This window comes from Podarcis bocagei, assembly GCF_964188305.1.
Source record: "Podarcis bocagei genome assembly, chromosome: 2".
Lineage (NCBI taxonomy): Eukaryota > Metazoa > Chordata > Lepidosauria > Squamata > Lacertidae > Podarcis > Podarcis bocagei.
Genome location: NC_138126.1, coordinates 21,424,994 through 21,436,105, shown reverse-complemented (window position 1 = coordinate 21,436,105; position 11,112 = coordinate 21,424,994). Strand labels below are relative to the sequence as shown.

The 11,112-nt window shown below is 46.7% G+C and overlaps 1 protein-coding gene across 1 annotated transcript in view; it reads left to right on the top strand.

Moving 5' to 3' along the window:
- Positions 1 to 3,403: 3,403 nt before the first annotated feature.
- LOC308580425 (uncharacterized protein) overlaps positions 3,404 to 11,112 on the top strand; it is a 107,803-nt gene continuing 100,094 nt past the window's right edge. The window contains exon 1 of the mRNA XM_081182022.1: positions 3,404 to 3,477. The gene's annotated coding sequence lies outside the window, so the exon portion shown is untranslated. The remainder of the gene's footprint in view (positions 3,478 to 11,112) is intronic.

Here is an 11,112-nt window from a genome sequence, read left to right as displayed (position 1 = left end):
GCGAGTGCCACCCTCTCTTTCTGACCCCACCCTGTCTGAGGAAATCCCGTATACAAATAGCAAATTCAATTTCCTAGTAGCCAACCTTTATGTGGCCAAAATGGAACCCTTCCTCCAAGGAAGAGAGGGAGGTACCAGTAACCTTGAGGCAGCTCCATTGGTTAAGTATGTCCAATAAATTTTTAGGTGGGGGGGAAAGATAGCCAAAGCCACGCAAGGAGAACTAGACATGGTCAGTGGATACCGAAAACTGGCTGTGGGGGTGGGGCGCTGGTGGACAGCAGGCATGGAAAACTGGAGAGGGATGGATAGCAATGGAGTGTGATGGAAAAGGGCAATGTTTTGGATCACAAGCCCTCAGTGCCTCAGCATTTTCTTCCATGTCTTTACTAGACAGGCTGCTCTGGTGCACTGGAGATAGAGAGAGTACCTTGCCTTCTTCTCAATGCCAGCATCCCCCATCCTTCATCCATAGCCATATATGACGATTGCTGAGCCTGATGGGGGTTGTAATTCAGCAACATCTGGAGGGCCAAAGGTTCCCACACTTACTTGCAGGCTCCGGCCTGAGACCGAGTTCATCAGAGTTGGGTCCTTGTCGACTAAGAGCGCCGGGGATTATGGGAGTTGTAGTCCAACAACATCTAGGGACCCAAGATTGAATGACACCGGCTTGTAGGACATATTGTTGCTGAGGCTAAGCAGTCCTGGGTCTTGGTACGAGGCCACACGTATACCACCTTGAGTTTCGTGATGGAAGAAGGGAAGGATATGGCAGCAGAAAAGTAGAATGTTTCTTAAATAAATCAAGGCCCATGGTTGCTTTTTGCTGAGCCCTGCTATATAGGTCTGCAGGACTCTGCCTCATGTTGGATTTAGGGCAGGGGGAGGTGTGTTGCCAGGATACTCTTTTCATCCTGCTTGCATTTTTCTGTATAAAGAATGTAAAGGTACCCCTGCCCGAACGGGCCAGTCTTGACAGACTCTGGGGTTTGTGCGCCCATCTCACTCTATTGGCCGGGGGCCAGCGCTGTCCGGAGACACTTCCGGGTCACGTGGCCAGCGTGACAAAGCTGCATCTGGTGAGCCAGCGCAGCACACGGAACGCCGTTTACCTTCCCGCTGGTAAGCGGTCCCTATTTATCTACTTGCACCCGGGGGTGCTTTCGAACTGCTAGGTTGGCAGGCGCTGGGACCGAGCAGCGGGAGCGCACCCCGCCGCGGGGATTCGAACCGCCGACCTTTCGATCGGCAAGCCCTAGGCGCTGAGGCTTTTACCCACAGCGCCACCCGCGTCCCATAAAGAATGTAAATCATTTTAACTGATTTTAATAGCATTCTGATATTGCTTTAAACTGCCCAGCAACACCTTCAGGTCATGTGGGTTTCCCTTGTTGATTCCAGTATCCATCTGGTCTAGACCACAACCAGAGGCAGGGATGGTCTTCGAACAATGATTAATCCTCCCTCCTCGGTAATGACATGGTCTGGTCTTAGTGTAACTCCTCCTCCTGCCCATGATCACTGAGAGCAGATGTCCCAGTGCATCCCCTACAATAGAACTTGCACCAGCCATTCTGTTGGCTGGGGCCCATTCCCATGCAGCCCTGATCCGGCCCCTTAAAAACAAAACACAAACTATACAACTAATAAACAACAAAAAACAAAAACAAAACAGTTATACTCAATTTAATCCCCAACCAGAAACGCACCCCCCCAACACAGCAAAAAAAAAGGGGGGGAACTGCTTAAGGGCATTTTAAAACACGTTAGACACTCATTTCTATAGCATGTGAGCCTTTGTGTCAGTGTCAGGTAAACAGGTATCTTGTTTTTATTGGCGGTGGGAGAGACCAGAGTGTCCAGGAGGTGGTTGGTTGCAGGATATTCGTCAAAGCAATGCCCAATCTCTGCGGTGTTTGAAAGTGACCCCAATGGTTGTTTACACATGCGAGGGATCCATTGCCTGCTGCAGTCAACATGTGGCAACCGTTTGCATCTAAACTCCTGGGAGGCAGAGACCCAAATCTGGACCGAGACAAGGGGACGGCAGATCTCTAGCTAGGGATTGACCCAAGCTCCTTCTGCCCGCTGACCAGAAAAGCCATATCCCCACAAAAAAAGCCCACCCTGAGATTCCTTCTCCTTTCACTCTCCAGTTTTACAAAGGCAAACTCCTATTAGGCAAAGGTGGGTTGCAGAACTTCTAACAAAATTTTGCTTTAAAAGAAAAATTGTGGTGGTTCTCTCATTGCGAATAAGTGAGGTTCATAGACCACAGAATCATAGAGTTGGAAGGGACCAAGAGGGTCATCTAGCCGAACCCCCTGCAATGCAGGAATCTTTTTGACAAGGTGGGGCTCGAACCCACAACCTCAAGAAACTCATGCTCTACCAGCTGAACTATCCCAGGACTCAGATCAAATTCAGCTGGTGGGATTGCAAACAATGAATCGGGAGCAAAGCTTTTGTATGAATATATTACCTCAAGTTATTCTGATGCTTCCAAATGCACTGGTACAAATAAATTTTCAGATTGAACAAGTGGTATCATCATCATCATCATCATCATCATTCCCCAGCCAATTGGGGCAGCTTCCAGCAAAATATAAAAACATAGTAAGACATCAAACATTAAAGACTTCCTGAATCTGCTTCTTTGAGAGAAGTCGACAAATTTAGGACGGATGCTCTATATCAACTCAATAACAGGGAACCAGCTAGGGAACCTTCTTGGTAGCAGCACCTGCTCTGTGGAACGCTCTCCTGTCAGTTGTCAAGGAAATAAACATCTATATGACTTTTATAAGACAGCTGAAGGCAGCCCTGTATGGAGAAGCTTTTAATATTTGATGTTTCATTAGTTTTTAAAAAAATATTCTGTTGGGAGCTGCCCTAGTGGCTGGGAAAACCCAGCCAGATTAGCGGGTATAAATGTGGTTGTAATATTAATATTATTATGCTTAATTGAATAGCAGTTCCCGGAAGCCGCGGAAGGGGAGAGATGTTCTTCGGCTCCTCGCAGGCTTGGCCACCATGAGGAGACAGTGCTGAGATTCCTGCATTGCAGGGGGTTGGACTAGATGACTCTCGGGGTCCCCTTCCATCTCTACGATTCTATGATTTTAACAGGGTGCGGCCCTAGATGGGCTTGATCAAACTACAGGGCTCTTCGTGGGGTGTGTGTGTGTGTGTGTGTGTGTGTGAGAGAGAGAGAGAGAGAACGAGAACCTTCAGGAAGAGGCCCCTGTCTCTTATTTGCAACTAGGATGAATCAGGTGAAATACCCCCACACTTGAGCCACTGCTTCCCTGCCTGCTCTCTCTCCACCCCCAACTATGGGTATTGCACACCCCACTAAAGCTTGCTGCACCCCAAGGCGCTTTGCACTACCCGATTCCTTGCAGGACAAGGGCAGTGCACGACGGCAGAGGGGGCGGGTCAGCTGTTCCGCTTAAGCCGGGCCCCCTTTCCCAAGTCAGTATGGAGCAGCCCCCCCCCTCTCTCTCTCTCTGGCAGCCTGCACTCTCTGCCTTTAACCCTTAAAGCAAGGAGCATCTGTTCCCTATACTCGAAGCCCAGGTTCCCTCCCTCCTCTCCCCATTGGCTGGGTACTGCAATTATCCCGCCCCCGGAAATATCCTGCCTCCCTGGCGGGGGCTCCCATTCCTGCCCGGCTGCCCAGGGTCGCTGCCGCCATCGCCAGGATTTCGTGTGAGTGCAAAGCCAGCGGCGGGGAAGGAAGGAAGGGGCTTTGCAAGGGGTGGGGGTCCAGGATGAGAAGCCCCGGGACAGGCAGAAGCGGCCTGCACAAGTCCGGGCGGGGGGAAGAAGAGAAGGGAGGAAAGGGAGCTGCTCTTTTTAATGGGGTCTTGAAGGTGGGGGCGGGGGCGTGTTCCTCTGCGGAATGAGAGAGAAGCTTCTTCCTGCCAGGGCAGGGGGGTCCTGGCAGGAAGAAGGAAGGGGTGAGGCCTTCTCCAAAGCAGCTCTTTGTTCCTTGAACTCCTTTCATAAAGTAGTGGGGGCAGGGCCGGATTGAGGTTTGATGAGGCCCTAAACTAGGTAGGAGGTAATGGGGCCCTTTATATGTCCAGCTGTCTTTTGTCAACAACAAATTGTCGCTGTTTTTTGTGTTGAATATAGTCAGTATGGTAAGTTATGGACCTAATAGGTATCTAAACCGTTTGCACATGAGTATGTATTTTCTCAAAGTAATTGTTGAACTGAAATACAATTATGAAGTATATTAATAGTGAAATAATTATTAAGCTCTAACTTAAAATGATTTTGTTCTTCATAACAAACTTAATAATGCAAACACATTGGCATTTGGCAATAACAAAAGTTCCTTTAGAAACACAATTTACAAAGACTCCTAATCTAGTCCTAGAAACTTGCTATAATAATAGGTGTAAATATATGATGCAAACTACTAATAATTATAAATAGCATTATTAATATGAAAGTACCGTATTTTTCGCACCATAGGACGCACCAGACAATAGGACGCACCTTGTTTTAGAGGGGGGAGAACAAGGGGGGGGGAATTCTTCCGCTCTCTGCCCAGCGCCCCTTCAGTGAAGCGGCAGGAGGCGCTGCGCAGAGAGTGGGAGAATTTCCCCCCTCTTGTTTTCCCGCTCTAAAACAAGGTACGTTTAAGGTGCGTTCAGGCGGCTACCTTGGAAGCCTGGAGAGCGAGAGGGGTCGGTGCGCACCGGCCCCTCTCGCTCTCCAGGCTTCAGGTTCCTTTCGACCTGCTCTTTGGGGCTGGCAGGGGGAAGCCCATCACCAGCCCCAAAGAGCAGGTCAGGGAGGAGCGGAAAGGCGCAGCAGAGAGGCTGCTGCCATAGTCACGCATCACTTCTCCAGCTGGGAGAGGGTCGCAGGGCTATGGCTTCTTCGCTCCATAGGACGCACACACATTTCCCCTTCATTTTTGAAGAGGAAAAAGTGCGTCCTATAGAGCGAAAAATACAGTAATTGTTATAACCTGTACAATGCAATTGTAGTTAATACAATGCATTTTTTGATATAATCAATATTACCATAATAGTCCACAGTCTTCATTAGGACAGCAGACCTTTGTACCCTGTTACACTTAGTGAGTGTAAAATACAGTATTTCTAGTACAGTGGTGCCCCGCAAGACGAACGCCTCGCAAGACGGAAAACCCGCTAGACGAAAGGGTTTTCTGTTTTGGAGGCGCTTCGCAAAACGAATTTCCCTATGGGCTTCCTTCGCAAGACGAAAGCCCATAGGGAAATCTCCGGGACAGCGGGGAAGCGCAGCGCGTCTTCCCCACTGTCCTCGGACCTCCTCTGAAGCCTGGCGGCGGGGCGGGGACACCTCCCGCCGCCCGGCTTCGGAAGGATGCTCCGAAGCCTGGCTGCGGGGCGGAGAGACCTTCTCCCCGCGCCAGCCTTCGGATGGCTGTCCTGAAGACTTGGGGTGGGAGAAGGGTTTTCCTTCCCATCGCCAACATTCAGAATTCTGTTCTGAATGTTGGCGGTGGGGAGGAAAAACCCTCCTCCCACGCAAGCCCCGGGAACAGAGGAAAAGCGCTGCGCGCCTTCCCCTCTGTTCCCGTACCTGTCCTGAAGGCTTGCGGTGGGGAGAAAAGCCCTTCTCCCCACCGCCAGCCTGGCAAGCGGTTTCCATAGGAACGCATTAATTGATTTTCAATGCATTCCTATGGGAAACCGTGCTTCGCAAGACGAAAAACTCGCAAGAAGAAAAAACTTGCGGAATGAATTAATTTCGTCTTGCGAGGCACCACTGTAATATGTTGCATTTATAAATAATACCAATACTATACACACCTGTACATAAAAATTATTTTACAGGACTAATTGTATTACTGCATCTACCCAATACCCATTCAACTGTATAATTTTATCGTGATTCATTGTGTACTGTGTATACAAACAGTACACAAACATGATCTAAATTACAATACTTTCCTTCTTGCCTTTGCCAAAGCAAAGTCACTGAGGATATCATCAAATGATAAACTGCTTAGCTTGTCACTTTCTGTATACATGAGGCTGAAGTAACATAAGTTATCTTGAGACATTGTTGTTAAAATTCATTTTTTATCCTCTTCAGCTGAGAAACGAATCTTTACAAATGGCAATTTGCAATCATCATTCAAAGGAACATTCTCAGAATTGCTTCTACATTAGGGAATGCTGATTGGACATTGTTGTTGTTCTTTAGTCTCTTAGTCGTGTCTGACTCTTTGTGACCCCATGGACCAGAGCACGCCAGGCACTTCTGTTTTCCAGTGGCTCCTGCAGTCTGGTCAAACTCATGTTAGTAGCTTTGAGAGCACTGTCCAACCATCTCGTCCTCTGCATGTAAGTTAAATAAGCAAGGAGACAATATACAGCCTTGTCATACTCCTTTCCCAATTTTGAGCCAATTTTGTTCCATATCCAGTTCTAACTGTTCCTTCTTGTCCCACATAGAGATTTCTCAGGAGACAGATGAGGTGGTCAGGCACTCCCATTTCTTTAAGAACTTCCTATAGTTTGCTGTGGTCCACACAGACAAAGACTTTTGCGTAGTCAATGAAGCAGAAGTAGATGTTTTTCTGGAACTCTCTAGCTTTCTCTATAATCCAGCACATGTTTGCAATTTGGTCTCTGGTTCCTCTGCCCCTCCAAAATCCAGATTGTACTTCTGGGAGTTCTCGGTCCGCATACTGCTTAAGCCTGCCTTGTAGAATTTTAAGCATAACCTTGCTAGCGTGTGAAATGAGCACAATTGTGCGGTAGCTGGAGCATTCTTTGGCGCTGCCCTTCTTTGGGATTGCGTTGTAGACTGATCTCCAATCCTCTGGCCACTGCTGAGTTTTCCAAACTTGCTGGCATATTGAGTGTAGCACCTTAACAGTATCATCTTTTAAGTTTTTAAATAGTTCTGCTGGAATGTCATCACTTCCACTAGCCTTGTTATTAGCAGTGCTTTCTAAGGCCCATTTGACTTCACTCTCCAGGATATCTGGCTCAAGGTCATCAGTCACACTATCTGGGGTGTACGAGACATCCAAATCTTCCTGGTATAATTCCTCTGTGTATTCTTGCCACCTCTTCTTGATGTCTTCTGCTTCTGCTAGGTCCTTACCACTTTTGTCCTTTATTATGGTAATCTTTGCATAAAATGTTCCTTTGATATCTCCAATTTTCTTGAACAGATCTCTGGTTTTTCCCATTCTATTGTTTCTCTCTATTTCTTTGCACTTCTCATTTAAGCAGTCCCTCTTGTCTCTCCTTGCTATTCGTTGGAAGTCTGCATTCAGTTTCCTGTATCTTTAACTATCTCCCTTGCATTTTGCTTGCCTTCTGTCCCCTGTGGTTTGTAAGGCCTCATTGGACAACCACTTTGCTTTCTTGCATTTCCTTTTCATTGGGATGGTTTTCACTGCTGCCTCCTGTATTATGTTCCGAGCCTCCATCCATAGTTCTTCAGGCACTCTGTCCACCAAATCTAAATCCTTAAATCTGTTCCTCTCTTCCACTGTGTATTCATAAGGGATTTGATTTTGATTGTATCTTTTTTTAAAATAATATTTATTAAAGTTTCAAGTAATACAAAAGAAAAAATCAACAAAAAAGAAAATTTTTCTCATTACATTTCCAAATTTTCAGTAACTTTTGTCCCAGAACTTCCCCTCACCTCCCCTTCTTGTATTCCACATCCAAATATTTATCTAGCAAGTTCTTATCCCTAACCTTTAACCTTAACTTATTTATTATATTTAATTCAATTTACATATCAACTTTTAACTTGTAGTACATTAATCCTTTATACTTAAAACTTCCTTCCTAAGATCAGCCCAATTTCCCTTCCATGGATTCCCCAACTTTATACTAATAACAGCAAAAACTTTAAAAAGAATATCAAAGATGTCAAACAGCTTTTGGATTTCCATACCCCACCCTCCCTTCCCCGGCCTCGATCCCAAAACCGTTGTCCATTAATCCATTTATTGTCAGCCTGGCAACCTCACGTCCGAGGCTCTTAAATCTCTTTCAATCCCTCTCTGCCGGTTTCTTTGAATGTCCTTTGGCTCGGAGGGGCCCAAACCCTATAGTTTCCATGATCTTTCCAGCCAGGCCTCCATATTTAAAGGTGGAGCTCCAATCTTGTTTATTAATATTTTTAAATCCAAGTGTCCCAAAAGCTCCAGCTTCCACCTTAATCGAATTTATAGTCTCCATCTTTGCAGGCCTCCGGCTCACCCTTGCCCTCTGTAGCATTGCAGCCCCTCCTTCCTGCTCCTTCTGGTCAGCATCTTCTTCCACTTCTTCCACTTCTTCAGTTTTCCCTGGGTTCTTTCCTTGTTCTGCTGCCTGGGTTTTGTACGTCAAGTCCTTTTCCAATTCAGTAGGTACACTTATTGTTGACTCAGAAGTTATGACGCTTGTAGACAAAACATGGCCTTGTTCATACATCCTTTGTAACTTTCCCACGAGAAAAGCAACCTCTTCCAGGCCAGCAAGTATTTTCCGACCTATTTCCATTCTTGTAGTGTCCCTGAATCCTCTCTAGAGGGATTCTGGTTATTCAGTATTTCTTTCAGTTCAAGCCAACAGCCAAGTTAGTTTGTTTCAGCCCTTATTTATTTTCAACAACTTGCAACTATATTTATATCCAATGTAGCCGGCAGGAACATCAGAAACAAAGTTCTCTATTTTTCCAACTTTGACAGCTAATTTGACAGCTGTCAAAGTCTTTATGTCTCTCAGCAGGCTCCTCTCGCGGATCGCTCCCGGCCTCGGGGGGGGGGGTGGCACATTAATCAAAGTATTAACTCTTCTCCTCCAGCACAGTCACTTATATTGTCAATCCATGCAATTAATAACTTTTATCCAAAACAAAAGCTCCTTTCTCGATCTTGGTTGTCAATTCCTTGCTTTGACATGTTTACAATGGGGGGGAGACGGACTTCCTCTTTGCACCTCCCCCCGCTCGTGCCGAATTCAATAAAGAAATTTTTTAATCCAATTTCCAGGTTACTCACGGGTTGTTGTTTTCAGATTAAGTCCAAATTTCCAGAGGAAGAAGTTAGCGCTCTCCGCCGAATGGCATGCGGCTTCGCTCGGCAGGGGAAGCAATGGACTCGCAGCACCGCGCCGCTCCCCGTCCCCCGCTCCGTAGCCTTTAAAAAGGCTCCTTCGCGGGTCGGGAGGGCGCTATTGGCACCTGCCGAGTCACCAAGTCCACGGGCATCTGCGCCCGTGGTTTTTAAGGGTCCCCGCGTCGCCGGCGCAGCAGGACCCGGCCCCTATCGAGCAGACTCCCTCCGGGGCTCGGAGGGAATCCGCCATTCGGCGCTGGCGCCAACCGGAAGTCCTTGATTTTGATTGTATCTTACTGGACCGGTGGCTTTCCCTACTTTCTTCAGTTAAAGCTTGAATTTTGCTATAAGAAGCTGCTGCTCTGAGCCACAGTCAGCTCCAGGTCTAGTTTTTGCTGACTGTATAGAACTTCTCCATCTTTGGCTGCCAAGAATATAATTAATCTGATTTCAATGCTGCCCATCTGGTGATGAGCATGTGTAGAGTCATCTCATGTGTTTTTGGAAAAGAGTGTTTGTTATGACCAGCTTGTTCTCTTGACAGAACTCTATTAGCCTTTGCCCTGCTTCATTTTGAACTCCAAGGCCAAACTTGCCAGTTGTTCCTTTTATCTCTTTGACTCCCTGCTTTAGCATTCCAATCCCCTAGGATGAGAAGAACCCCCTTCTTTGGTGTCAGTTCTAGAAGGTGTTGTAAGTCTTCATAGAATTGGTCAATTTCAGTTTCTTCAGCACCAATAGTTGGTGCATAAACCTGGATTACTGTGATGTTAAAACGTCTGCCTTGGATTTGTCTTCATAGAATTGGTCAAGTTCATTTTGTTGAGCATTGGTAAGGTAAAGGGACCCCTGACCATTAGGTCTGGTCATGGCTGACTCTGGGGTTGGGGCGCTCATCTTGCTTTACTGGCCAAGGGAGCTGGCATTTGTCTGCAGACAGTCATGTGGCCAGCATGACTAAGCCGCTTCTGGCGAACCAGAGCAGCGCACGGAAACACCATTTACCTTCCCGCCGAAGCGGTACCTATTTATCTACTTGCACTTTGACGTGCTTTCGAACTGCTAGCCTGGCAGGAGCAGGGACCGAACAACGGGAGCTCACCCCATTGCAGGGATTCGAACCGCCGACCTTCTGATTGGCAAGTCCTAGGCTCTGTAATTTAACCCACAGCGCCACCCGCGTACCTCAGCATTGGTAGTTGGTGCATAAACCTGGATTACTGTGATGTTAAAAGGTCTGCCTTGGATTTGTATCGAGATCATTCTGTCATTAGGCGCACAGCCCCTGTGGGGGCCGGCTCTCCCGGACGCTGTCTCTGATCACGCAAACTGGTTGCAGGAGCTCGAAATAAACAATTAGAGAGAAGCAAATGCACATATTTTGAGTGAAGATCGGGAGTTAAGACTGCTAATTGAAGTGACCTCTGTGAAGTAGAGCAATGGGCTGGATTCAACAATATATCAAGAAGATACATCAAAGGGTCGGTATGTCGGAACGGGACTGAAAGGGGGGGGAACCTTTCTTTTTTTTTCTTATGTGAGTACCTAACAACCCTCCCCCCAAGAAGAATCATTGCAATTACTGATTACAAGCAGGATGGTTAAGATCTGTCTGGAAATAAATTACTAATCAAAGACATGGCTTGTGGAATATTGGAAAGGAATGAAAGGCCTTTGTGATGCAGTTATAAAGAGAGATTTGTTAGGGCAGGCCTGCCTACAGGATTTATGATCGAGGGCAACAGACCATGGCTTGTTATTACATCGGACTGTGAGTTTGACCTGGCAGAACCCCCTAAGAAGATTGAGGAGAGACTGACAGGCCTGCGAGAATTAATGGACAGGCTTTAAGAATGTTTTGTACGGAAGTGTGGAAATGGCGTCTGTCTGTTTTGAATATGGCTCTTGGAGGAATGGAAAATCCACACAGGATATAACAACGTTTGTTTTCAACCCGCTTGTGGAGACTATCAGAGGTCACAAAGAAAGGAATATATGACAACAATAAGAAGATGAGGAAAATAATAAAG